Genomic DNA, 24,356 nt, shown 5'->3' on the forward strand with positions numbered 1-24,356 from the left:
CACACACACACACACGCGCGCACGCACACACGATGCGCAAAACTCCGCATTTGAACAGTCAATAGCAAATACTTAAACTAATAACAAAACAGTAGCTGATTCAGAAGCGCCAGATTGTCATAGCAAAGTCAGAATTACCTCCTCTCCTAGGTTCACGAAACGGTCGTCCATAAAATGCATTGCTGTTCTGTTGTAAGTGATCCAAATAAAGTGCTTTTGCTTTCGCACTGAAACACACAGCGTCTCCCTGACATGCTGCTTCAACACTAATTGTGGTTAGTGAAACCACGCCTTCTTTCTTTGCGTGATCATTTGGGCGCATTATGCAAATATTTCCACATGGTGAGGTAGATATGTGGGGGCGTGTTAGAATGAGCCGTTTTAGGGGGGCGTGGCAGAGTCTTAACTTTGATAAAGAATATCTCTTTGGATTTGAGACTTTAGTCTTTGCAACTTCAGGGATCTTATCTATGCACAATCAGCTTGTAACACTCCAAAGAGAAAGGAAAACTTGAAATCGCATCATATGACCCCTTTAAGAATACCAACCATGCGGACATAGCAACGGCGGCTCAACCAATGGTGTGACTTTGGGGTGTGGCCATCTACAAGTCTGGCCAATGGCAAGGGTGCGTAGAGTCTTCAGGAAACCTGTTTGTAAGCAATTAGAAAATCTCATCAATAACTGTGCAACACTACTCAACTGCGGTCAAGGCAGAGATACTTCATTCCCTCAATAAAAGAAGTGAGGTAAACGATAGCAGCAAGGGGAGCAAAAGAACGGGGGAGCCCCGAGGATGTGGTCAGGCTACTGTTCAAAGAGGTTGCAGATGTCTAGCCAAACGATGAGCTCACGAGTTTCTGCAGGGACCACAGTGGAGGGCTGGAGTGTATTTTCCATCCTTTCGCTCTTCCAGGCGCTCTCATATCCTTGTCGCTGAGGTTGCTCATTACAGACCTTGTGTGTAGCACGGCGGTGGGTGTCAAAGCCACTGAAGAGAAAACCTCCTAACCCCCGTCTGATTAATGTCAAGAGCTTTTGCTTTACTCATCAGGATCACAAGCCTGAGGTGAATTTTCATCCTTTTGTATTAAATAAGCTCTTATGGACCAGACAAAACATGTCTGTTTGATATCAAACATGACAAGATGAATGAGGTGCTTAGAGCTGTGAGATGCCCTGATAAGAGTACAGCTTCTCTGATAATGTAACTGTCATTATCTACAATTAAGAAATTACATACTGTAGCTAAATGTTTAAGTTTAAAGGGGTCATAGGATGCCTATTTTCCACAAGTTGATATGATTCTTTAGGGTCTTAATGAAAAGTCTGTAACATAGTTTGGTTAAAATTTCTCAATGGTAGTGTAAAAAACACCTTTTTTACCCTGTCAAAAACAGCTATTTTCAGATCAAGCCGTTTTTGTAGCATTTTCCTTTAAATGTTAATAAGCTCTGACCCCGTCGCTCTCTTCCGAGCTGCTCTCAGAGAGACTGTTTACTTTAGCCGCATTCATCGTGAAACTTGCTAATTAGCACATTAATAGGAAAGGCGATTTGCAAAGATTCATTACAAAACATTATACTCACTTCTTCTGTAGATGAGGCTGGATCATGAATGATATGTAGCATCCTATGACCCCTTTAACAAATGTAAAAGTTTAAGCCTATATGGTTATTGCCCAGCAGTTAAGTATAAAATACATAGTGTTGGAAGGGAGAAAGTGCCAGAAAAATGTGGTTTAGTGAAATCTCTGGTGTACAAAACTTATATTATATATACTGTATATACATACATTGAAGCCTGTGAAAATATTTTGAAAAACATCTGTGCTTTTTGTCCATTCAACAACACTGTTGTTTTGGACCCCGTTGACTTTCATTGTGTGACCAAAAACGCTTAAAACCCCCTTTTTTTCAGTATGCTCCACAGAATAAAACACGACATGAGGTTGAGTAAATGATGACTGAATTTTCATTTTCAGTTGAACTATTCCTTTAAGATTTTTTAAACATGACCCACAGAACTGTCACAATGTTTTTTTTTTTTTTCACTTTGACAACAGCATATTGTGTTTGAATAAGCACTAAAATCAAGTAAAAAAAAATCTCATGTACAGTGGAAAATTGAAAAGCCCCATTATTTTGTGACCCCCCAAAACTGGCAGCAGAAGCAAGCTGCGGTTGATTGAGGCCCTTCTTTTAATCTGCAAAATATTATCATACTTGCTGAACATGGGAAATAATAACAAATGGTGAGTCCCTCACACTGAGACACAGGGTAAAGTATGTGCTTTGCTTGGAACCTCATCTCACCACACCACCAACTCTCTTTCCAACTCCTGGATTTTTCCGTAGGGCTCAGGGTTGTAATACTGAACTATTGTTTATCTAGTATCAATAATTGGAAGGGGTGGAAAGAGAGAACAGAGTTGTCTTAAGGGACGTGGAAGTTACCTCGCTTCCAAAATCAGAAAGCAAAAAAAAAAACAAAAAACACTAAACCAGGGACTTCATTTATAAAACACATATATGATCGGATTCAGTCAGAAATTCCATCTAATCCTATGTTAAAAACGAATGAATAAATCTGGATTTATAAAGGCATTAAAACGTACTTACACACAGAAAAGCAAATGTGAATGCTACACAAGTGCACACTGACTGGATAAGTATTACATTAATAGTATACTTATAAAAATATGTATTAATATAATTATTTTTAATAAAAAATAATAATAATCTGATTACTTAATAAACAAGTGACTGTGTTTGTCCATTTAAATTTATTCGAATAAGGGCCAGAACATGTGATTATGTACGTGTTTAAATGCCTTAATTGAAAACATGCTGTAACAGAATATCTGCGTGAGTCCATAAGAAAGTAACTCTAAGACCTACAGTAAAAGAAAACAGGCAGCTAGAATATGTGACCCTGGACCACAAAACCAGTCATAAGTGTAAATTTTTTCTCAAAACGGAATAAATAAGCTTTCCATTGATGTATGATTTGTTAGGACAATATTTGGCCGAGATACAACTATTTAAAAATCGCACACTTTTTTGGACCGAGGAAGAGAAAGAAATATTTACAACCCTTAAAAGAAGTGAACACAAATCAATATGCACACAGGCAAAAACACAGCAACATTTAAAGGGATACTGGACTGCATTTTACATACTTCAATATTATCGCGGAGGACACAAAAAATGACAACAAAATAAATTAGTTTATTCAGAATATGTATTTGTTATTAAACTAAGAGAACCACAGTATGAAAACCTATATAGTAAGTCTAAAATCTGGAAAAAAATGTGGTTGGTGTGTAGACTGACTCCAAATTTTTTGAATGATTAAAAAATTTTAAAAACATTTTAAAGCTGTTAAAACTGTCATCTGAGCTAATTAGTTTTTATGTTTTTATTCTATCCGGGTCCCATGGCGGAGCTGGTAGCTCAGGAGGCCATGGCGGATCCTCCGCGATCTTAGCCGGCTCGGCCACGGGTATAGGGGAGCCCTCCGTGGGCTGGATTCAGGTACTGGGAAGAGCTTACGAAGAGCTGGCACTGGAGGGTGCTCTGGAGGAGCAGGCACAGCAAGGCGCTTTCGAGGAGCTGGCACTGGAGCGATCTCAGGGGCTGGAGCTGGCACTGGAGCGAACTCAGGGGCTGGAGCCGACACTGGAGCGAACTCAGGGGCTGGAGCCGACACTGGAGCGAGCTCTGGGGTGGAGCGAGCTCTGGGGCTGGAGCCGACACTGGAGCGAGCTCTGGGGCTGGAGCCGACACTGGAGCGAGCTCTGGGGCTGGAGCGGACTCAGGGGCTGGAGCCGACACTGGAGCGAGCCTAGGGACCAGAACCAACCACCTTCTCCTCCTCAGATTCCCCTTTAGGCTCGGGGTGAAAGGCGCGGCTGGCGGGCTTGCCGTTGCGGTGACCGGTGGGTTTGGGTCAATGGCGGCCGGCGGGCTTGAGAAAGACACGGCCGGCGGGCTTGACTTTGTAGCGGACGGCAACCTAGGAACCAGAACCAACCGCCTTCTCCTCCTCAGATTCCCCTCTAGGCTCGGGGTGAAAGGTCCGGCTGGCGGGCTTGCCGTTGCGGGGACAGCTGGAGCCGACACTGGAGCAAGCTCTGGGGCTGGAGCCGACATGGGAGCGGGCTCTGGGGCTAGGTGCACTCGGGCGAGGAAGAGGGCCCTGAGCCGTCCATTTCTCCTCTTCCTCCTTTTCTGATTACGGGTGAACTGGGTAGCTTGTCGTTGCAGTGACCGGTGAGCTTGGGTCAATGGCGGCCGGCGGGCTCGTCTTCGGAGCGGCGAAACGTGCGGCGGTTTCCATGCCGCGAGGAAAAAACGGGAAAACAAAAATTATTAAAAAAAGGCGGAAAACAAACACGGGGGAAAAGACGTCGCTTACTTTCAGTTTTATGGTCTTGCGTTCTGTCACGATGTGGGCAGATGAGGCACACAGCGAAGGGGTAATCCAAAGGTGAGTCTTTTATTTTCACTCCAAGAGTTTAACACTGACGAACAAAGGATAAAAACACCACAACGTAACTTCAAAGCAAGACAGGGGAACTGAGGAAAACACAGGGTATATAAACACATGGAACGTAATTAGGGAGAACTGAAACAGGTGAGGAGTAATCAATCAAAACAGGTGAACAGAATAAACGATGATAAACTAAATGAGAACAGGAACTGAACCAAATAGGGGCAAACAGGAACTAAACAGAAACAAACATGTGACAGTATAGATATTACACAGGCCATGATTGGTTACTAATTTACCATTGAATATCAAAAGATTTGACAATGTCACACACCTCATACTCTGCCAGTGAGTGGAAATGCCTCTGGACTTCTCTCTTCTGTAAGAGAATTCCACATTTTTTATCCCTCGATGGAAGAATTAATGACAAGAACTGATTCATAACTCTAATAAAACGTACAAGGCTGGTGACAAAGGGAGCAGTTTACACCTAGAGAGTGTCACAAAGCAAGGCCAGACACAACAGATAAGTGCAAAACAGGATGGTTTATTGACTTGGTAAGTGGATGACTGGAATAGGTGAGGTAAAGGCAGGTGAATGTCAACACAGTGAATGGTTCCAGGGTGCTTATCTGAGTTCTGATGGAGAGGATCGTATGCCGGTTACGTTGGAGATCGTGGAGCCGTTTCCACGGAGTCGTTGGAGGATCGTGGGAGGAACAGCAGGTAATTCGTTCTAGGAGATTTTGGGCAGAGGGAGTCCAGAGTAGTTCGTAGGAGTGAACGGTAGACCGGACAGTGAGTGGCTGTGCTGTGTGTGTATTTGTAGTGTGGCTTGATTGGTGACAGCAGGTGCGGGTGATCAGAACTCAGGTGACTGTGATCGGGTAATTATCCTGGATGGTGACTGAAGTGACTGTGATGACTCCCTGACAGAGAGACTACACTTTTAGAAAAATAAGGAACTTTTAGAAAGTCACCCAAAAGCATAAAACCCCACAAGTTTAACATGGAAATCAAATGAAGAGTTAGAGGTGACAGGGTCAAGAATTGCTCCCTTTTCCATTCGCCTCTGTGGTTGAAAACACCTCTCTGGTTTTCTCATTCAAAACAGAAACCCTTCACATTTGTCATTTTAAGTGCTGTTTTTGCAATCAAAATGATTTATATGCTTAAATGAAACAATTACAGAGAGGCATTTTGAAATAAGTCGAAACAGTAACTCTTAACAATAAAAATAACAACTCTTAATAATATTCATAAATGTTTTAGTACTCTTTTACATCAATTCCCTGGATTCAAACATACAAAGCGACTGTGTTTTGGCTATTCATGCATGCCTCTATAATGCCAGATCAATGGGTTTAATTTTCTCTAAGCTCAATTGGATAAAAAATAAAAGCCAAAACAAATTCAAAGAAAACAAAGACTGCGCATCAGGAGACTCAATGAGCTGCTCTTGAAAATAAAGTACCCTGAACAATGGGTCTCATCCAGCTATTAATGCCCCAATTATCCAGCTCTGTATAAGGATGGGAATCATCTAAAAAAGGGGCGTAGAAACAGAAGAGCCGAGCAAAACAGAGAGAGAACAGAAGGTGATAGGAGTATTCTGCCCCAAGGTTGAATCTTCACCCAAGAGCCCTAAAGATGGAGAACAGTCTCTTTTTGTGTGTGTGGGGCTACGTCAGTCCAAAACAAACAAGGACTCTCTTTCAAGTGTAGTATTGGAATACTGAGCACCTCGCTCCTATCACCTCACTCACCCCTCCTCACCCACTCATACAGAGGTCTCACCCCCACCACTTCACCCTCCTCTCATCGTCACAAAGGTCTTGAGCAATGTCACCAACACATCAGTATAGAGGAGCTAATGGTGCATATCTGAACACATGCTACAGCTAAATAATAAATAATGTGAAGCCCAGAGCTTCCTAAGGCAGAGGTCTTTAATGCCCTCGATGTCAGAATAAAGTGGATGAGTTCATAAACTACTTTCAAGTTAGAATGTTGAGTAAATGTTGTTCATTCAACAAAACATTAACCTTTTTTTCCAGTTAATACATTTTAAGTGCCATCTATACATTTTAGGGGCATAATTATGGATTTAGAAGGGTAATGGAGGTTTACAGTTTAATTACAAGGCTGGTTACACTTTATTTTAAGATGTCCTTGTTACAGTGTAATTATACATATAAGTACTGAGTAATATTTATTAACTACATGTACTTACTATATGGTTAGGGTTAGGATTTGGGTTTGGTTTAGGGTCACTTGCATGTAATTATGCATAATTAATTGTTATCATAATAGTAAGTACATGTAATGTGTAACAAGGACACCTTAAAATAAAGTGTTACCCAAGGCTTTTACGTTAAACATTTTAAAAGGGTTTACAGTACATTTTTAAAAGGTCCCAAACATATCAAAATATGATAAAAATGTTGAGACTTCAACTTGGCCTTGAATTTAGCAAGGATGCATTAAATTGATCATAAGTGTCATATGTGTTTTTGTATCAATGTAAATGTTTTACTATTTCAAATAAATGCTGTTCTTTTGAACTTTCTGTTCATCAGAGAATCCTGAAATAAAAGTCTCATGGTTTCCATAAATATATTAGGAAGCTAAACCGTTTTCAACAAGTGTTTTTCAAGCTGCAAATAAGCATATAAGAATGATTTATGATGGATCATGCACACTGAAGACTGGAGTAATGGCTGCTGAAAATTCTGCTCTGCCATCACAGGAATAAATGAAATTGTAAAATATATTAAAACAGAAAACAGTTATTTTAAATTGTAATATTTCACAATATAATTATTTTACTGTATTTTTAATATATAAAATACATATATAACCTGAACCCAAACAGGCATTAACAGAGCACACCTTGTTCTCAGCTGTGACTTAAGGAGAAACGCTCCTGCAGTTAGACATCAACGCAAATCGTGATTTACTTCGGACATCAAAACCAGCCATGTCACTTACAACTTTTATAGGCACTTCAAATTTAAGGACCATGTAGCATAAATGTTCATCTATTTTCCAAACCTGTATGACCTACTTTTTTCTGCGGATCACAAAATATTGCTTCCAATGAGTGAAATACAATGGGGTCCAAAACCGCACTTGCACCGAGACATTTGTACAAATATCTTTGTGTGTGTGTGTGTGTTCCACAGAGTACATTTTTGAAAATTTGCTGGAAATTTACTGACCCTCAGGCCATCCAAGATGTAGATGAGTTTGTTTCTTAATGAAACTCTTTCCTCTGCAGTGAATGGGTGCCATCAAAATGAGAGTTCAAACAGCTGATAAAAACATCACAATAATCCACAAGTAATCCACACAACTTCAGTCCATCAATTAACATATTGTGAAGTGAAAAGCTGCATGTTTGTAAGAAACAAATCCATAATTAAGGCATATTAACTTTAAACCGTCCATTCTGGCCAAAATAGGCCAGTCCATAATCCATAATAACCATTTTGTCCTTTCACATCAAAGTTCACCAAATTATTTGTTCACCAGTTTTTGTCTGTTATCATTTGTAAATGGTTGAAGTTAAAAACATCTTGATGGATTTATTTATTTACAAACACGCAGCTTTCGGTTTCACAAGACGTTAATTGATGGAATCAATTGAGTAATTGAGTTGATTACTTGTGCATTATTGTGAGTTTTTTTTAATCAGCTGTATGGACGGCACCCATTCACTGCAGAGGATCCACTGGTGAGCAAGTGATGTAATGCTAAATTTCTCCAAATCTGTCCTAATGAACAAACTAACTCAACTACATCTTGGATGACCCGAGGGTGAGTACATTTTTTGCAAATTTTCATTTTTGGGTGAACCATTCCTTTAAGCTACACTTCAAATCAGGCTTTTAATGCACTATTTAAAATAATATTCAGAAAATACCATAAATCAAATGTGGTCTTAAGCACGCAAAATCCAGAACCACTTAAGTAGTCCTCAGTTTCACATTATCTGGTTTTGTCAGGTTTGCGACAAATTTTTGTTAATGGATCAAGCACATTCAAAGCGCATGGATTCAATCTCAAAATTTTCCACAAAAGGTCAAAAGGAAACTATTAAATCACAAAAAGGAAAATATCTTCAGATATACTCTCACAGTTGATGCTTCCACTCGTCCTATACAATACATCAGATATGGTTGTTATTGGCAGCTGAAAGTTATTTATACAGGAAAGAGAAACTATCTAAAGTGCTCTGGCAGTGTATCAACAGCTTGAAATGAGTGAGGTTTATCTCGCACCTTCGATCTTCCTCAACAGTGAAACAAGATTTTTAACCACAAGCACAATGTTTATGTTGAGCGACAGCATTGAGTGACAATTCCTAGCAGATGGAATTGTTCCATACGCTCAGCTAGTTTGTTGTAAAATGATGTCTTTGAGAGAATGCCTGAGGAAATATCCTTAGTCGGATAATTACTGGAAACATTTGCCTTTGCCTTTGAATCCCTCTCTGTTTATGCTGCATTATCTCAGGAGTGGTTTTGCTCTTATATTTTAGCTCAATGGGCTCAGCGTGTGTCACTGGGGACTTTAATGTAAGGCATCTGTTAAAAGCTTTACTATAGTCTCCTTCCATAGATTCCTTCCTTGTGATGTATAGAGGACTGTTTTGTAAAAGAAAAATCCATATGGAAGCTGTAAGTCATGATTTTTACATGAAGTATATATAAAAGACCATACATGTTAAAGTTTTAAGGCTGATGTGACAAGAGTGTGCCATTTTATGTATAAAACTGACAGCTGCGAGCTTAAGACACATCTCTATGCTCCAAAAAATCGGCATGAGAGTGGAAAAACTGCAAGTAAAATAGAGATAATCAGCATTTAACGCACATTCCAGCACAGGGTCCTTAATGTATATATAACTGATGGGCCCTCAAAAGGATGTCAAATGTCTGATGAATCAAAATGTGGAAAGTTCTGATCTTCTTCAGGGACTTCTTTGACTTCTGAATGAAACTGAGAGTCTGCTATTCCTCTCAATTGCAAATTTATGAGACTTAAGGAAACCTAAGACGTGATCACAATTTCACAATAATGTTCACTTGGCCAACTTTCTGACTCCCCGAGGCAATCACAAAGACATTATGAGGTAGACAATTTTACAGCCGTACAGGACTATCAAACTGCGGAAAGTGGATGCAAGACAGATTAAAATTCATATCACTCACCTTTTTTTTTTACCAAGTACTTGAGCAATTTTTGTGGAGTGGAGACTGTGGGGTAGCCGGCTAAAGTAACTGTAAATCGCACCAGCCACATGTGGCTCGAGGAAAAAAACATGTTAGGCACAGCAGGGAAATAAAACTTAGGAAATAAGGAAAACTCCATCATACTTTGGGAAGGAAATTAATGATGGAGAAAGAGAGACTTTCTCCATCATTACTAGAAAGACTAGAGAGACTAGAACATGCAAAACCATTTAAGTTTAACAATTTAGATGCCTTTTTAGAGATTTTAGAAGAATTTAAGATCAGCAATTTGTCTCCAATTACCATTGAAGAGTCAACAAAAATCCATGACTTTTATGGAAAACCTAAAAATAAATAAAGAAATATATATATAAAAAAAAAAATCATAGTCATCCTAGTCCAAAAAAGAAAGTGTCACTCAATGACAGCAGCTGTTTTCCTCACACACACACACACACACACACACTTTGTGGGGACTCTCCATAGGCAAAATGTTTTTTATACTGTACAAACTATATTTCCTATCGCCCTACCCCGACCCTACACCTAAACCTAGCCCTCACAGAAAACTTTCTAAAAAAAAATCATTCTGTATGATTTATAAGCTTCTGTACCCAAGTCCCCATGATTTGGTGTGTATTCAGGTTTAGGTCCCCACCAGTGTAGAAAACCATACACACACACACACACACACCATTACCATGGCACACTAGCTAGAACACAAACCAGCCCGCTTTTCTATACACTCAATGTAAGACGGCCAGGTGTGGAATCAATAGCCTGATCTTATTTTTCAAGCAAAGCACATGTGCTCCGGCCCCCTATGAGACTATGGAAAATGACTTGGGGTAGGACTACTGTTACATGCGTGAACGTGTTGGTGTCAAGGAAGGTCTGTGTTCAAATATTACTCACAGGTGAGGCAGACAGCTCTGAGTCAGCTCTGAATGAAGCCAGGACTAATAAAAGAAGCAGCCGTGGAGGCATTTAGTTGCATGTACAGAAATACCAGTCAAACTGATCCAAAATAAACTACTAAAATCAAATTTTCACTGCATGGTTGGTTACACTTAATTGGAAGCTTACGGTGGATGAGAGAATGAAGTATGTATTGAGTGGCAAATTTGTGCAATTTCCCTCCACTTATAATTAGGCCTGTCAATCGCATCTATCAATACTTAACTGTGAATAATCTCAGTTTTATGCCATTAAAGCATTCCTTTTTACGAAAAGAAAACTAAATAATAGCATGTTGTGTAATTATTAGCTTCAGCTATTTGATGCAAATTTCTACACAGCTCTGTTTACTTGTCTCACTTGCAAAAAAACAACAGATTCTGTATTTAGATGCTTCCAAAAAACCCTGGAAATGCAAAACAAAACAATTATTCCTAAACAAAACAATTATTCAACAATGATTTATTATATTATTCATTATTATTTCATTGGGTGAGCTTCGATAATTAATTTTCATCATAAAGTGCAAATGACTTAACTTTTATTAAATAAAACATTTGTTAGGGGCTGATTTATACATAAATGTTTGTATAGCGTGTTTTTTGTGTGCATGACACGCTGTAGCTCAGACCAGTTTTTAGAAATCACAAAGACAAGAATAAAATTATTTTATTAAATCGAAGAAATGTAGGCAAACAAAAATAAAATAAAATAAAATAAAATAACGCATTGACAGTCCAACTTCACATACATTATATTATTAAATATTCAAGAATTACTGAAAATGTTTATTATTTAATTTTTTTTTAATTTTTCAATTGTATTGTTAGCTATTGTGTATGTTCTTTACTGTTAAAACACAATGAACATCAATTAAAAAAAGTTTATTGATTACAGAATGTCTCTGTGTTAGGCTAATTCACATAAAGGGCCAACATGATTATTTTTTTCCACAAATTTAACAAAAATGTAAATTTCATGGTCGATTTCTTTCTGTTGCTGACAGCAACCCTTTTTTCATGGCGGTGATGTCAGTGATTTCAGAGTGGAAAGGATGAGTAATCTGAGGCCTTGGGGTGAAAGGGTCACCTGAGGTCAACGCAAGCACATCCATCATCAATGGAGAATCTGTGCGGTGGCCCTGCTTAAGAGGCTGACCTGGTTTTGTTTGTTCCTCACCTCTTTCATTTGTATAATGTGTGCAGAATGGCGCAAATTAAAAGTCAATGTTTAAATGGAAAAAGTTCACCCTAAACAAATGCACATATTTCCTTGTCAGCCTCCGCTTGACAAGATTTCAATGGAACGAATGTACTTTTTACAGTCTAAATACATGAAAGTCACTCCTACATACACATCCCCCATGATTCTCGATCCTTGCAGCTGGGATGATGTCACAGATCATTTTCTTGGTTTGGTCCACCTCTCTATCTTCACAGACATGCACAAACCAAGAAAAGATCTGTGTCAAACAATGAATTAATTATTGCTGCCTCACAATCATTTGCAACCACCCAAAAAATGCAGAACTTCTTGAACAATAATAGCACGAACTGTTGCTCCGAGGAACTATTCATGACCTCAGATGCTCACTTTTTCCATGCCTGGAAAACTTGAGCACACTGGTCTTCATGCATGATCACAGCAGATCAAAGATCCTTTTTAATCTGAGGTCAATTCAGGATTTAAACGTTGTACATTTCACATCTGAGTTATTTTTCCATAAAATTTTGAACTCTTACTGACAACCTTTCACAGTCAATATAATGATATAACATGTTCTGCAGAATACGCGTGCAGATATTGAGATTATACCGTTCAAAAGTTTGGGGTCGATTGAAGACCGAAAATGTTTTTGAAAAAAGTCTCTTATGCTCACCAATGCTGCATTTATTTGATTACAAAATACAGTAAAACAAATATTGTGAAATATTATTACAATTTAAAATAACTGTTTTCTATTTTAATTAGGGTTGTGTCAGTGAGGAAATTTTCCCACCGGTTAATCGACGTGTGACAACACCGGTAATACCGGTATCACCGTGGGGGCGGGGCATTCCCTCTTTTCCTCGCTTTCCTTCGTAATATGCTGATTTGGTGCACAAGAAACATTCTGGATCTTTGTTTTTCAGGATTACTTGATGAATGGAAAAGTTCAAAAGAACAGCATTTGTCTGAAACAGAAATATTTAGTAATATTTAGTGCTGCCAGTAGATTAAATTTTTTAATCCGATTAATCACACCCTTTTTGTGTGATTAATCGCACACTTATCATGAAATTAAGCATGAACCATAACACGTTCACGTTTATTATATATATATATATATATATATCTGTGATTCAAAAGCGCTCATACATGGTTTGTTTGCACATCAATATATTAGACTCACGCATGCTTACTGTACAGCAACAAGCTGGTTTGCTTTATCCAGCCGAGAAAATGTAGTTTGTGTATCATACAGCAGTGGGATGTTTAGACATTCCGTTCAGTCTATATTTCACAGGATAATCAATCACAGTACAATCACAGAATATGACAGAGCTTGTGTTTTAAAGCAAAACGCAACGTGAGTCTCTGCTCTCTCTGCCATCTCTGAAATCAGGTAAAAGGTTTAGAATAGAAATTGTGTTTCAGCAATTTTGTGTTATTTGCATTAAATTATTTTATCAGGTTAAGGATTTTTTAATTAACTGCATGTGTTAGCGCGTTAACGTTGACAGCCCTAGTAATATTATAAAAGTCTTTACTGTCACTTGATCAGATTAAGATGTTAAAGGTTCAAAAGTCTGTGATCACACTTTTATGATTTTGAAAAAATGTATTTAAAATATTAGAGAAAAGAAAATGTCAATATAAAATGAAAAAGAAATTCATTTCAAAGTACTTGGTTAGGCCACTAATCAATTGTTAGCAAATCAGTGACCATGTGAACTCCTTGCATAAAAAGTCAGATTTCTTTACTTCCACTGAAGCACACAAGATGCTCTTTGGAACATTCATATCATGCTGGATAACACATATCATCACACACAGGCTTTTGACTTCTGAAGAAATACAAAACCTGGCATTACCAGATAGATAACATCACATGTGTTTGTGCACGCTGAACAAGGTACATTGCATCAGGTATAACAGATTGGAGGCCACATTTAGCAACAAATCCTTAAGATAAACTATTATCATTCCTGCTTCCTTTGAACTGCTTTTCTGCCCTCTGATTATCTTAAGTTAACACTCTCTGTGCTTCCCAGTCACAACAGAAAAAAGACAGATATCCCTAACTGTTCTCTTTGTGCTATTAAGTGGCTCAAAGCCCAGGCGTGTACAACAGCGCCTTGTTACCAAAAACATTCAATGAACAAAAATAAAAGACAGATGGAAAGTACAGGGATGAAAAGAAAGGGAAATGAAAGAATAAAAAAATTAAAAGTGCCTATGTGCTAGTTTAGATGGGTATGCAATGAATTGACCCATGTCAGATGCCAGACAGCTTGAAACCCATGTTTATTTGCATTTATGAGCTGCTTATGCTTGCAAGCAGAGTAAAAACTTTCATGCTGCCCAGTCATGCCAAACATTTCTGATTTGTAGTGACAGTCACGGTCCTCTTCGCTGCGATGACTTCAGCACTGAGCTGTTCTAGTCTGTCACTCACTTTTCTCAGGAACTAGTTTGGAGATTTTCTGCTTTTGTCTGGTTTGCAGTTAGAGCACCTGTAAGTGATGTAAAAAGTTTTGAGCATGTCTAGCAACCCAAGCTAATTTAAAGGGGTCATATGATGTTGCATTATTTTGTGTATTTGGTGTAATGAAATGTGTTTATGTGGTTTAAGGTTCAAAAAACATTATTTTCCACATACTGTACATTATTGTTTCTCCTCTATGCCCCGCCTTTCTGGGTCTTTATCTTTAGGGATCTTATCTATTCACAAACAGCTTGTAACACTCCAAAGAGAAAGGAAAACTTGAAATCGCATCATATGACCCATTTAATATACACTTCATCAACATTTTATTTTATGCACCATTTATCATTATTACCTCATAAATTATTATTTTTTTTTTATCACAGGTTTGTCAGGAATAAGCCCATTTACTGAACTTTTCCTAAAAAGCAACAAGAATGTTTTTATTCTAATTATATCCTGCTTTGCTTCCCACAAACAATATTCTGCAACAGGTTTTCTTTTCATTTGAAGGTTTATGTAATTATTTAGATAAGCCAAAATGACACATTAAACCCCCCAATAAAAAGCTTTTTAATTTTTGTTTTGCCACATTTAAAATGAGTTTGCAAGTGTTTTAATTAATTAACCATTTGTGGATGAATGTTGTTTTAGTATTGAGATACTATTATAGGTTTTATTCATATTTTGAATTAGTTTTTATTTTACATTTTCTGTTTTTATTTTAATTTTAGTGGAAGTTTTAGTTATTTTAGTATTTTTTGTATATGTCTATATAGTTTATTACAGTTTTTTTAATTAAAATGAGAAATGCTGCCTTGGCTTGAGACAAGACTCTTCTGCTTCGCATCAGTAGCAGAGATATTAAAGCTAACTAAAACTAAAACCATATAAACTTTAATTTAATTAAAATACAATACAAACATTTTATTTCAGTTAGTTTAATTTATCTTATCTTGATGTACTAAAATTTGTAAAACTAAAACTGAAATAATAATTAATAAAATTAAACTATTTCTTAGCAAATGTCTTAAGGCCAAATTATCTGACAAAATAATCTATCAAATTACAAAATGTATACCTAATGTAACATACTTGCAGCTTGAGCTAAGAAAGAGCAATCTCTGAGAAGCACTTAATTAGTTAACATGGAAGGCTATGAGCTAATGCTCGGAAATATCACATTTAACAACGTATCAATTGAACACATCTGTTAGGGAAATGATGCCATGTACATCATAGCAGTGGGTGGACGTGAATTTGAGACCGGTTACAACCCCATGTATTGCTTTCACCTTTGTCTGTCACATAATTATTTCTCCACTGGAACCACTGCGTTCAGCAACAGATGCTAGTCTGATGTTTTCTTGCTGAAGTGAGATGCAGTCTGGGAGTTTTTTGTTTGAGATCACTTTGTCTTTTCCTTTCCTCACCTGAAGGGAAATCGTTAACAATCTAGCAGCATTGCTCTTACTAACAACTTCGACAGAAATCTAGTCAGAATCTCTCTTTCACTTGATTTTCCTATATGGACAATTTTGCTTTTGAAAAGCATTGATTAGTCACATAGAAAGAATATTTTACTAGAATTGCTGCACGTGTTTTAGATTAGCAATGGAAAGAGAAGCAACCCACAGTTACACACTAGTTTTGGATGAATTCCAAGCACAGAGTCCTCGACCAAGAATCTGACACAGTTAACTCAGTCTATGAAACAGATTAGAGAGCTCTATGCAAACTACAGTGCTCAATGGCATTGTGAATAAGACAAAACGAATGCAAAAATCACCAACACATGGTGCAGTTTTTCCCACCACTAGCATGTGGAAAAATGTCTGTAAAAAGGTTTTTATTTTTTTTTGGACATGGGACATTTGACATGGTGACCCATACTTGGAATTAGTGCTCTGCATTTAACCCATCCAAAGTGCACACACACAGCAGTGAACACACACACACCGTGAACACACACCCGGAGCAGTGGGCAGCCATTTATGCTGCGGCGCCTGGGGCGCAGCCCAGTGGGCAGCCATTTATGCTGCGGCGCCTGGGGAGCAGTTGAGGGTTCGGTGCCTTGCTCAAGGGCACCTCAGTCGTGGTATTGAAGGTGGAAGAGAGCGCTGTACATTCACTCCCCCCACCTACAATCCCTGCCGGTACGAGACTCGAACCCGCAACCTTTGGGTTACTAAAATCTAATAACATTTCTGATCAAAGATCACTTTCAAGAGGTTACCTTATAAAGTCTTTTGGTCTGACACTACTTCATGCGTCTCATATATAAATCAGTGTTGCCATAGTAACTGATACTGAATAATCATTACCTCATACTGAAATGTACAGCCCTGGATTTCTGAACATCTAACTGAAATGTTTAGCAGTTGCTTGTGACATTCGTTATCATAGGGCCTGTTTACACCTGATCACTTCATGCGTTTTCTCAGATCAGATAGTGATTGTCAAAAGACCTTGTGTAAATGCCCTCCGAAACGCGTTTGAGACGGATTTAAATCTGAATACTCAAACCACTTCAGGAGGTGGTCTGGGACGCATTCCAGGCGAAACTGGACAAGTGTAAATGCATCACTGCAGATGACTAGCTGAGTATCACTTCAGCAAGCCAATGTGCAAACTGCCGCAAATGAAACTGGAAGTAAGTTGCAGATGCTCAACACACAATCATCTTAATTAAAAGTAGTGAGACTAAATTATCTTACAAGAGCTGATGCCGCACTCTCTTCTATAGCGGTCTTTGATCCTGAAATTGGCTGATGATGAAGAAAATGCAGCGCATATCTGTTGCTTTCATTGACGTGAACCAGCGCTGGAATTGATATCGGATTTATATCCGTTTTGCAGAGACACATTTAGTGTAAATGGAACAAATCAGATAGATATCCGATCACTAAAAACACTTTAAGTGACCAAGTGTAAACAGTCCCTTAGATATCACAGACAGACAGAGATAGATAGATAGATAGTTGTACTAGATATATATAGTATATATACTATATAGATATAGATAGATAGTTTCAATTCTCCCTTTTTATGGTAAATCACATCAGGAAAAAGTAGAGTTTATTTCCAAGACATTTGGGATATCAGGCATAACGTTTGATACTCTGAACTGTGTTCCAGAGGAACATTTCTGCCAAGCAAAGCAAGACGCTATACCTAGCACCAACAAAACTGCTTCAGAGAGTACTGATAAAATCCAAGGAATAATTTATGGATGACTTTACCCTTTTTTTCAGCATTTTCCAATGTCCTTCTTTTTCATTTGGTTAAAATGAAGCATTAACTGGTTAAAATGCAGTTAAGCCACTCAAAAGACATTATTTCCACATATATTACTTTTCAATGTCTTAGCTACACTACATACCAGATATTTGGACTATGCTTTCAGTAGTTGCTTAAATGTACATTACAATAGGATAATTTACATAACTGCTTTTCATTCTAAAAAAAATGAATGAAATAAAGTGTGGTGGATTGTTCAAGAACATTTGTCTCTTGGTTCAGAATTCAGAGATCTTTCTCAAGTTTCATTGCAAACCCTTTTTACATTTCCCCTGCTGAAACCTTGCAGATAAGAATAGACAAAATTAATAATCTAGAGTGTAGAATTTGACTCTTTTGAACAATTTTTAAAGTTTTTAAAGAAAAATAATTTTCTTAATTTAATTATTAATTTTGAAGGCTTTGAAATAAATTTCAGGTAACAGGTCCACCAGGTCAAACCACAGAAAATGATGCCAAAATATGTTCAAAAAGTAAAAACCACAACCCACTGGCCCCTGAAATAATAAAACAAAACAAATTTAAACTTACTCCACAACAACAACTAAGAAAATGTGGTAGTGCAACAAATAAACAAGCTGTTGTCAGTATGAATCACTGCATCACCAAACTCCTGCACATAAAAAGCAGCTTTGTAATTTATTTCCAGCAATAACAGAGATGCACAGGTCAATCACTATTTTTTTTATAAACCAACTCCAACGTAAAACCAAGAAAAAAGTCCATTATCTCATTTAAAAGCCAAAAAATAAATAAATAGATCACAATTACTATGCTCCCTTTCTCTTTTCCTCTCATTTTGATCTTTCTACCCCTCATTCTAGTCTAGTTCCTAACCCTATATCCATGCCCAATTAGGACCTGATTGCTGTGTCATCACTGAACTCCAGACAACAGTTACAGCTGGCAGCCGACCGGTCGGAAATAGACACTGAAAGGGAGAACTGAATAGTAGGGGTTGTGAACATGGGTGGGGGATTAGAAGCTCATGCTTTCAAATCCCTTTGTGCCAAGGGGAGGAGAGAAGTGGAGAGAGGGTGGACCAACCCCAAAACTACTGCCTGTTGTAAAGAAGGGAGGGAGAGAGAGAGAGAGAGAGGAGTAGAAAAAGTTAGTGCAACAGAGGTGATGGACTTAGTCCAGTAAGAGTGACAGGGAACACACAAACTCTTCAGAGGGCTGAGAAGAACATGCTGGTGGACTTTCATTGCCTTCAAAACCCAGAGGAACCTACATCTACAGCAATTAACAGAGATATCTGCTGATCATCTGAGGTCTTCAAAGCCCACTTCTCTTTAACTTCTTATTGAAATACTGTGAACATTTGAAAGGACTCCCAAGGACTTGCTATCTTGAAAGTCACACTTTGTTTTCATTTTATTAAAATTTTTAATCTCCTTGAGAAAGCGACTTGAAGCGGCACTTATGAGAGTTCTTAAATGAGGATTCGCAGGCTTTGCATCACCACACAGACAGAGGTGTTTGATTGAGGGCTTTAAGACTGAAGACCTTTCCACTGACACCGAGGACATACTGACAAGGAGAGACAGTGGGGGATTACGACAGACAGACAGAGAGAGAGAGAGGGAAACCCCACAGAGCAATTTCTGCAAGTTGTGATGACTATTTCCTCAGAGGAACTTCTCACAGTTTCTCCTGGACATTGACCGATTTCGAGAGGGTGCTGTGCAATAGACTGGATTCATCTGGTAAGGTTAAGGTGAGCCCTGAGGCTCTGCTCGCTCTCTAAACCTGTGTAATTGCATCCGGCTCACCACAATGTATGTGCTAATCTTGGAATGAACTTTTAAACACCTGTTTGCACTCGGCCGAGTCGCCTTTTTGTAACACGCTGAGATCGGGGGTTGTTCTGTGTGCTTGGGTAATCACTTCTAAGCTTCAGCCTCCCACTACGCTGCTGTCATGGGTTGTATGGATAACATCTGTCGCCTTGGGCAACATCTCGTTCAGATGGTTTAAGTGCAGGGTTAATCTTTGCTGGGCTGAAAAAAAAGTCCTGCGGGTTTGCTGAGGACAATGGAAGTGAGAGATTTGGGAACGGCGTGTTTTAGCGGCAACAGGCAGTTAATTGGTAATAAACACACAATGGCTGTTATCAGAGAGGGTCCCGGATGCAATCGAAGACAACAAAGCAGCCGCGTCAATAATGACATCTGCGAGCATTCAGACCAAAAGAGTCATTCCCCATGTGCTGTAAGGGTCTAGACAGGTTTACGAACACACTGAGGTGTGAATGGTGGAAAAGGAAATAAAAAAGTGGTTTAAAACAGCATGAAAGGAAATGCGATGGGGGAGTGTTTTACACAATGTATCTTTCAATTTTATGATCTTGAATTATTGGTTTTGGAATTGGAGAAAGGATAAGGGGAGGGATGCAAGACTGGGATGGAGGGATGTAAAGTAAGCTACACAACCCAATCCCAGAGCGAAATGATTGGATGGGACAGGATGCTGGAGAGTTGACTGTGGATGAGAGCTATTGGTTTCATTCCCCATGAAGCTTTTTTTCCCATTTGTAGTAATCGGAATGGAGCCAGACTTCTGAAACAGGCTTTGTTCAGCCACAGTTCTGTTTGAATAAGAGAGATCTTATGGGTGAAGATGTTTTCAAAATCTAGTACTCTCTTTATTGACAGACATGCCATGGCAACAAAATACACAAAGCTCATAATTGCAACTGCATACAAAGCACTCAGGATTGTTTATACAATGGTCTAGACCCAGGGTTTTCAACTAGGGGTCCCTGAAGGTACTCCAGTGGTTTGCAGAGAGGATAACATATGTAGAATTGACTTATATTCTCTGATTATAAACTACTTATTTTTTAAGTATAATATATTAATGAAAATGTTTTAATGAAAGCTATCAAAGTCTGACCTAAACAAATCTAGCTTTCTCATACTGGGGGTCCCTCTAGCTGCAGGGTCTGTAAAAGTTGGAAGCTACTGGTGTAGCAGCACGATGTCATTAATATTTGCAGGTATTCATACCTACGTTTTGATATACTGTATGCAGAACGGTACAATGTGGATGTATTGACAGTACCTAAAATGTATTAGTATTTACATATGCACAGCTTTAGAAAGGTTTGAAAAACAGAACTATTATTAGTATTATGCATAATTTCTTTATTAAAACTCATGTAATAATACAATAAAATCAATGTATTAATTGCAGGAATTCAATGTTTTATTAACCTAAAAGGCTTTGCAAATACTTGCATGCCTGAAGTTTTTAGTATATAAAATGCTTCTTTTAGATGCTGCTGGTACATTATTAATGTACTGTATACTACTGTTCAAACTTTTTTTTAATGAAATGTATACATTTATTAGGATGCAATAAATTTACCAAAAAATGACAGTAAAGACAATTATAATGTTTTATTGCATTTTTGATAAACAAAAAATAAAAAAATAAATCTTACCTACCCCAAACTTTAAGAGTATCTACAATTTCTACTGAGATCATGAAAACTGTCAGAAACTACCTAAAAACTGATAAAACGTTTTAGTTCATTACAACTCAAGTTTAAGTCTGCTCCTCACACAAAGCCTTCAGAAAACTTGGAATAACTTGGAATATAACTTTTTGGGCATTTTATGGTAGCTTGAAAGTTTCAGTCAATAATTACTGTTATGGGAAAGGGCAACTTCAACATTCTGCTAAACTTCAGCATCAACATCTCCTTTTGTGTTCTTTGGAAGAAAAAATGAAATGAGGATAAGTACACAATAGCATCATTTTTGGGCGAACTATTCCTTTAAATAGAACATGACACTGCGGAACATAATTACACTAATGATGCACAAACAGGTCCATTGTTAAACATGTAAAAGACCTGTGTTTACTCTCATTACTCTGTGTGCTCCGCTAACCTACATATTACTGAAGTCAGAGTTAATTTGTAGGGGCACACAAGCATTAGTGTGAGGTGAGGACTTCATCAGCCTTCACCAGCCTCTGTGTGTGTGTGTGTGTGTGTGGCAGCTTGGCTCACCCTAATGAGGAGGGGCGGAATTTAAGGAATGCCACGCTAAAGTTGAAATGAGAAGGGCAGGCGAGAACAAGGGAATGATGGAGCGAGAGGAAAAGACTGAAAGAAGACATCAAGCAGTTGTGTTCCCTCAGCCCCTAATCAATGACTCAAACACTGTGACTGTGCCACAGCCACATTCAGGAGTAATGACAGTTGATGTAAACGACTTCACTCTGCACTAATGCTATATGGGTTAAGATCAGAGTTCCATTTCAATTCATGAGTTGGAATTAGAAATGAACTGGCCACAATACACAACATGCTGAATTTGAATGACAGGAAAAGGAACTTACTGGATGTATAATTCTTAGAAATTTAGAGACATTTTAGTTTATTAGTTTATTAATTATTATTTTTTATGTATGAAGTAATCTATTAATAATTCAACAAATTATTATTTTTAAACAAGATCATTTAAAACGTATTCATTATTATTTCTTGATGAATACATTTGTTCCCTAACTCACAATATACATTAATCTAAAATAAGTTAGATGATACTATTCAATAAATACTATTGAAATGTACTATTTTTTATGAAAAAAAAATGCTGTTCTTTTGAATCCTGTACAAATGTATCACGGTTTCCGCAAAAAATATTATGAATCACAACTGTTAAACACTGATAATAATCAGAAATGTTTCTTGAGCACCAAATCAGCAATACATTTAATATTAGTATCATATAACAAAATAAACATTTAGTGATTACATAATATAATACATTGAATAACATAAGTAATTAACTAGAGCGTGCCTGGAAATAAAGCGGTTTCAAACAATACTTATTAGCATCATTTAATATCCTGGACACAATACATTGAGAATATGATAACATGTTTACTAGGTTATTCTGAATAAGATTAAATGTAATCAAATTCAAAAATCAAATTATGAAATACAATTCTGCATCCTGTTTGCTACCTCATTTTCAATTCAATTTAAATTCAGGAATTAAATAACATTCCAAAGTATATAATTAATGGTGCACAACAAGGCAGAACTTGTTTCCATCAGTTATTGTTCTTTCCCTTTTAAAAGGGGTTTCTTAATTTTTTTTATGAGGAATATGTCGAATAGTTCAAAAGCAGTCCAGTCATGCTGTAGCTTGTAAGTCATGCCACATCTGTCATGGAACACTGGACGAGATAAACTTCACTTTGGCCTGTCAGGGCTTCTCGAGGTGCGTGTCAGAAGGACAGGCTCTGGAGGATGCTGTTCCCACCAAAGGAGTAATAACAGCTCTCTGGATTAGGCAGATGTGCTTTCTCTTGTCCTGCCACTCACACAGACATTTCACCACAGACGAAAGCATTGCCATTGAGCCCTAGCTCTTAAGACTCAGGGTCTCCATTGAATTTGTGTATCACATGCTCTCAAACACATCTTATGTTCCACTCAGAGAAACCACAGGTAGACACACACAAACACATGAGTGCAGACGCATGCACAAGCTCACACACCACAGTAAAACCACATACCGCAGCATTAGCTTACACGAGATGCTGCCTGCTGTAATGCCCCGGCTGTCCGACACGCTGTCAGTATATCCAACAAGTCGCAAGTCAACCTATCATTACTGGTCTGTTACAGCGGCATGAGGGAGTTTCTTAGCCTCTCATAAAATACATTTTCTAGTGGAAACCATCATTATTTTTTCCTTTCAGGAAAAAGAAAGAAAAACTACTTTTTTCACACTAGAGTGATGCACTAGAGTTCAAAAGTTTGAGGTCGGTAAGACTATTTAAATGTTTTTTTTTTTTTAAATTCTCTTATGCTCACCAAGGCTGCATTTATCTGATCAAAAATACAGTAAAGACAGAAATATCATGAAATATTATATAAATAATATAAATAACTTTTTAATTTTTTAATATATTTGGAAATGTACTACAATCCGTAATTGAGACACAAAAATTGTGTCCTTTGATGCAACAAACAAGAGAGAGCTAGTCCATATAGCGATACTAGAAATGTATTAGGAAATATCTGACACTGAATTCAGCGATTGACAAATCAGACTTTTGTATTCAAGATAATATACAGCATAGCCATGGACAACAGTGAGTATTAGGAAATATCTGACAATGAAAACAGTGATTGACCAATCAGAATAGAGTATTCTAGATCATTTAAATCAACAGAAGCCTAATCAAATTTGACCTGAGCAGTTGCCTCTCCTGGAAAATCCAGCTTAAGATGGTAGCTGTGTTTTGGAACATGGAAACTGGTTTCTAGCTGGTCATTAGCTTGTAAATCATCTTGGACCAGCAACAGACCAGATACTAGTTGGTCACAGCAGTTTTAGGCTGTCAGGATTGTTTGTGAACAAGCTAATGATGACGTTAGACTACCTAGAAACCAGCTACTGTGTTTCAAAACAGGATTTTCCAATAGGCGCCTATATATCCTTCTTGTCAATCAACAGCTTTTAAAATTTCTGACAATCAATCTGTCAGTAAGATTAGAGAGACAAAAGCAGTTTGTGTGGAGCGGGACAAAATTGAAAAGTCTTAAACAAACATGTCCAGACAGCAGAATGGGGACATGAGAATGACAAGTTTTCATGGGACAGAAAACAGCAGGAGGTTTATATCTTTTTTTTTTTTTTTTTTTCAG

The 24,356-nt window shown here is 37.8% G+C and overlaps 2 protein-coding genes across 3 annotated transcripts in view; one reads left to right on the forward strand and one right to left on the reverse strand.

Moving 5' to 3' along the window:
• LOC107727327 (ras-specific guanine nucleotide-releasing factor RalGPS1) overlaps window positions 1-24,356 on the reverse strand; it is a 107,576-nt gene that overhangs the window by 28,091 nt on the left and 55,129 nt on the right. The window lies entirely within an intron of this gene.
• Window positions 19,251-24,356, forward strand: part of LOC107727328 (angiopoietin-related protein 2-like) — a 23,282-nt gene continuing 18,176 nt past the window's right edge. The window contains exon 1 of one of the 2 annotated variants that reach the window (XM_016537173.1): window positions 19,251-19,397. The gene's annotated coding sequence lies outside the window, so the exon portion shown is untranslated. The remainder of the gene's footprint in view (window positions 19,398-24,356) is intronic. The other variant, XM_016537172.1, reaches the window with a different exon arrangement.

Source organism: Sinocyclocheilus rhinocerous, unplaced genomic scaffold (genome assembly GCF_001515625.1).
Source record: "Sinocyclocheilus rhinocerous isolate Xijiao unplaced genomic scaffold, SAMN03320098_v1.1 scaffold1298, whole genome shotgun sequence".
Lineage (NCBI taxonomy): Eukaryota > Metazoa > Chordata > Actinopteri > Cypriniformes > Cyprinidae > Sinocyclocheilus > Sinocyclocheilus rhinocerous.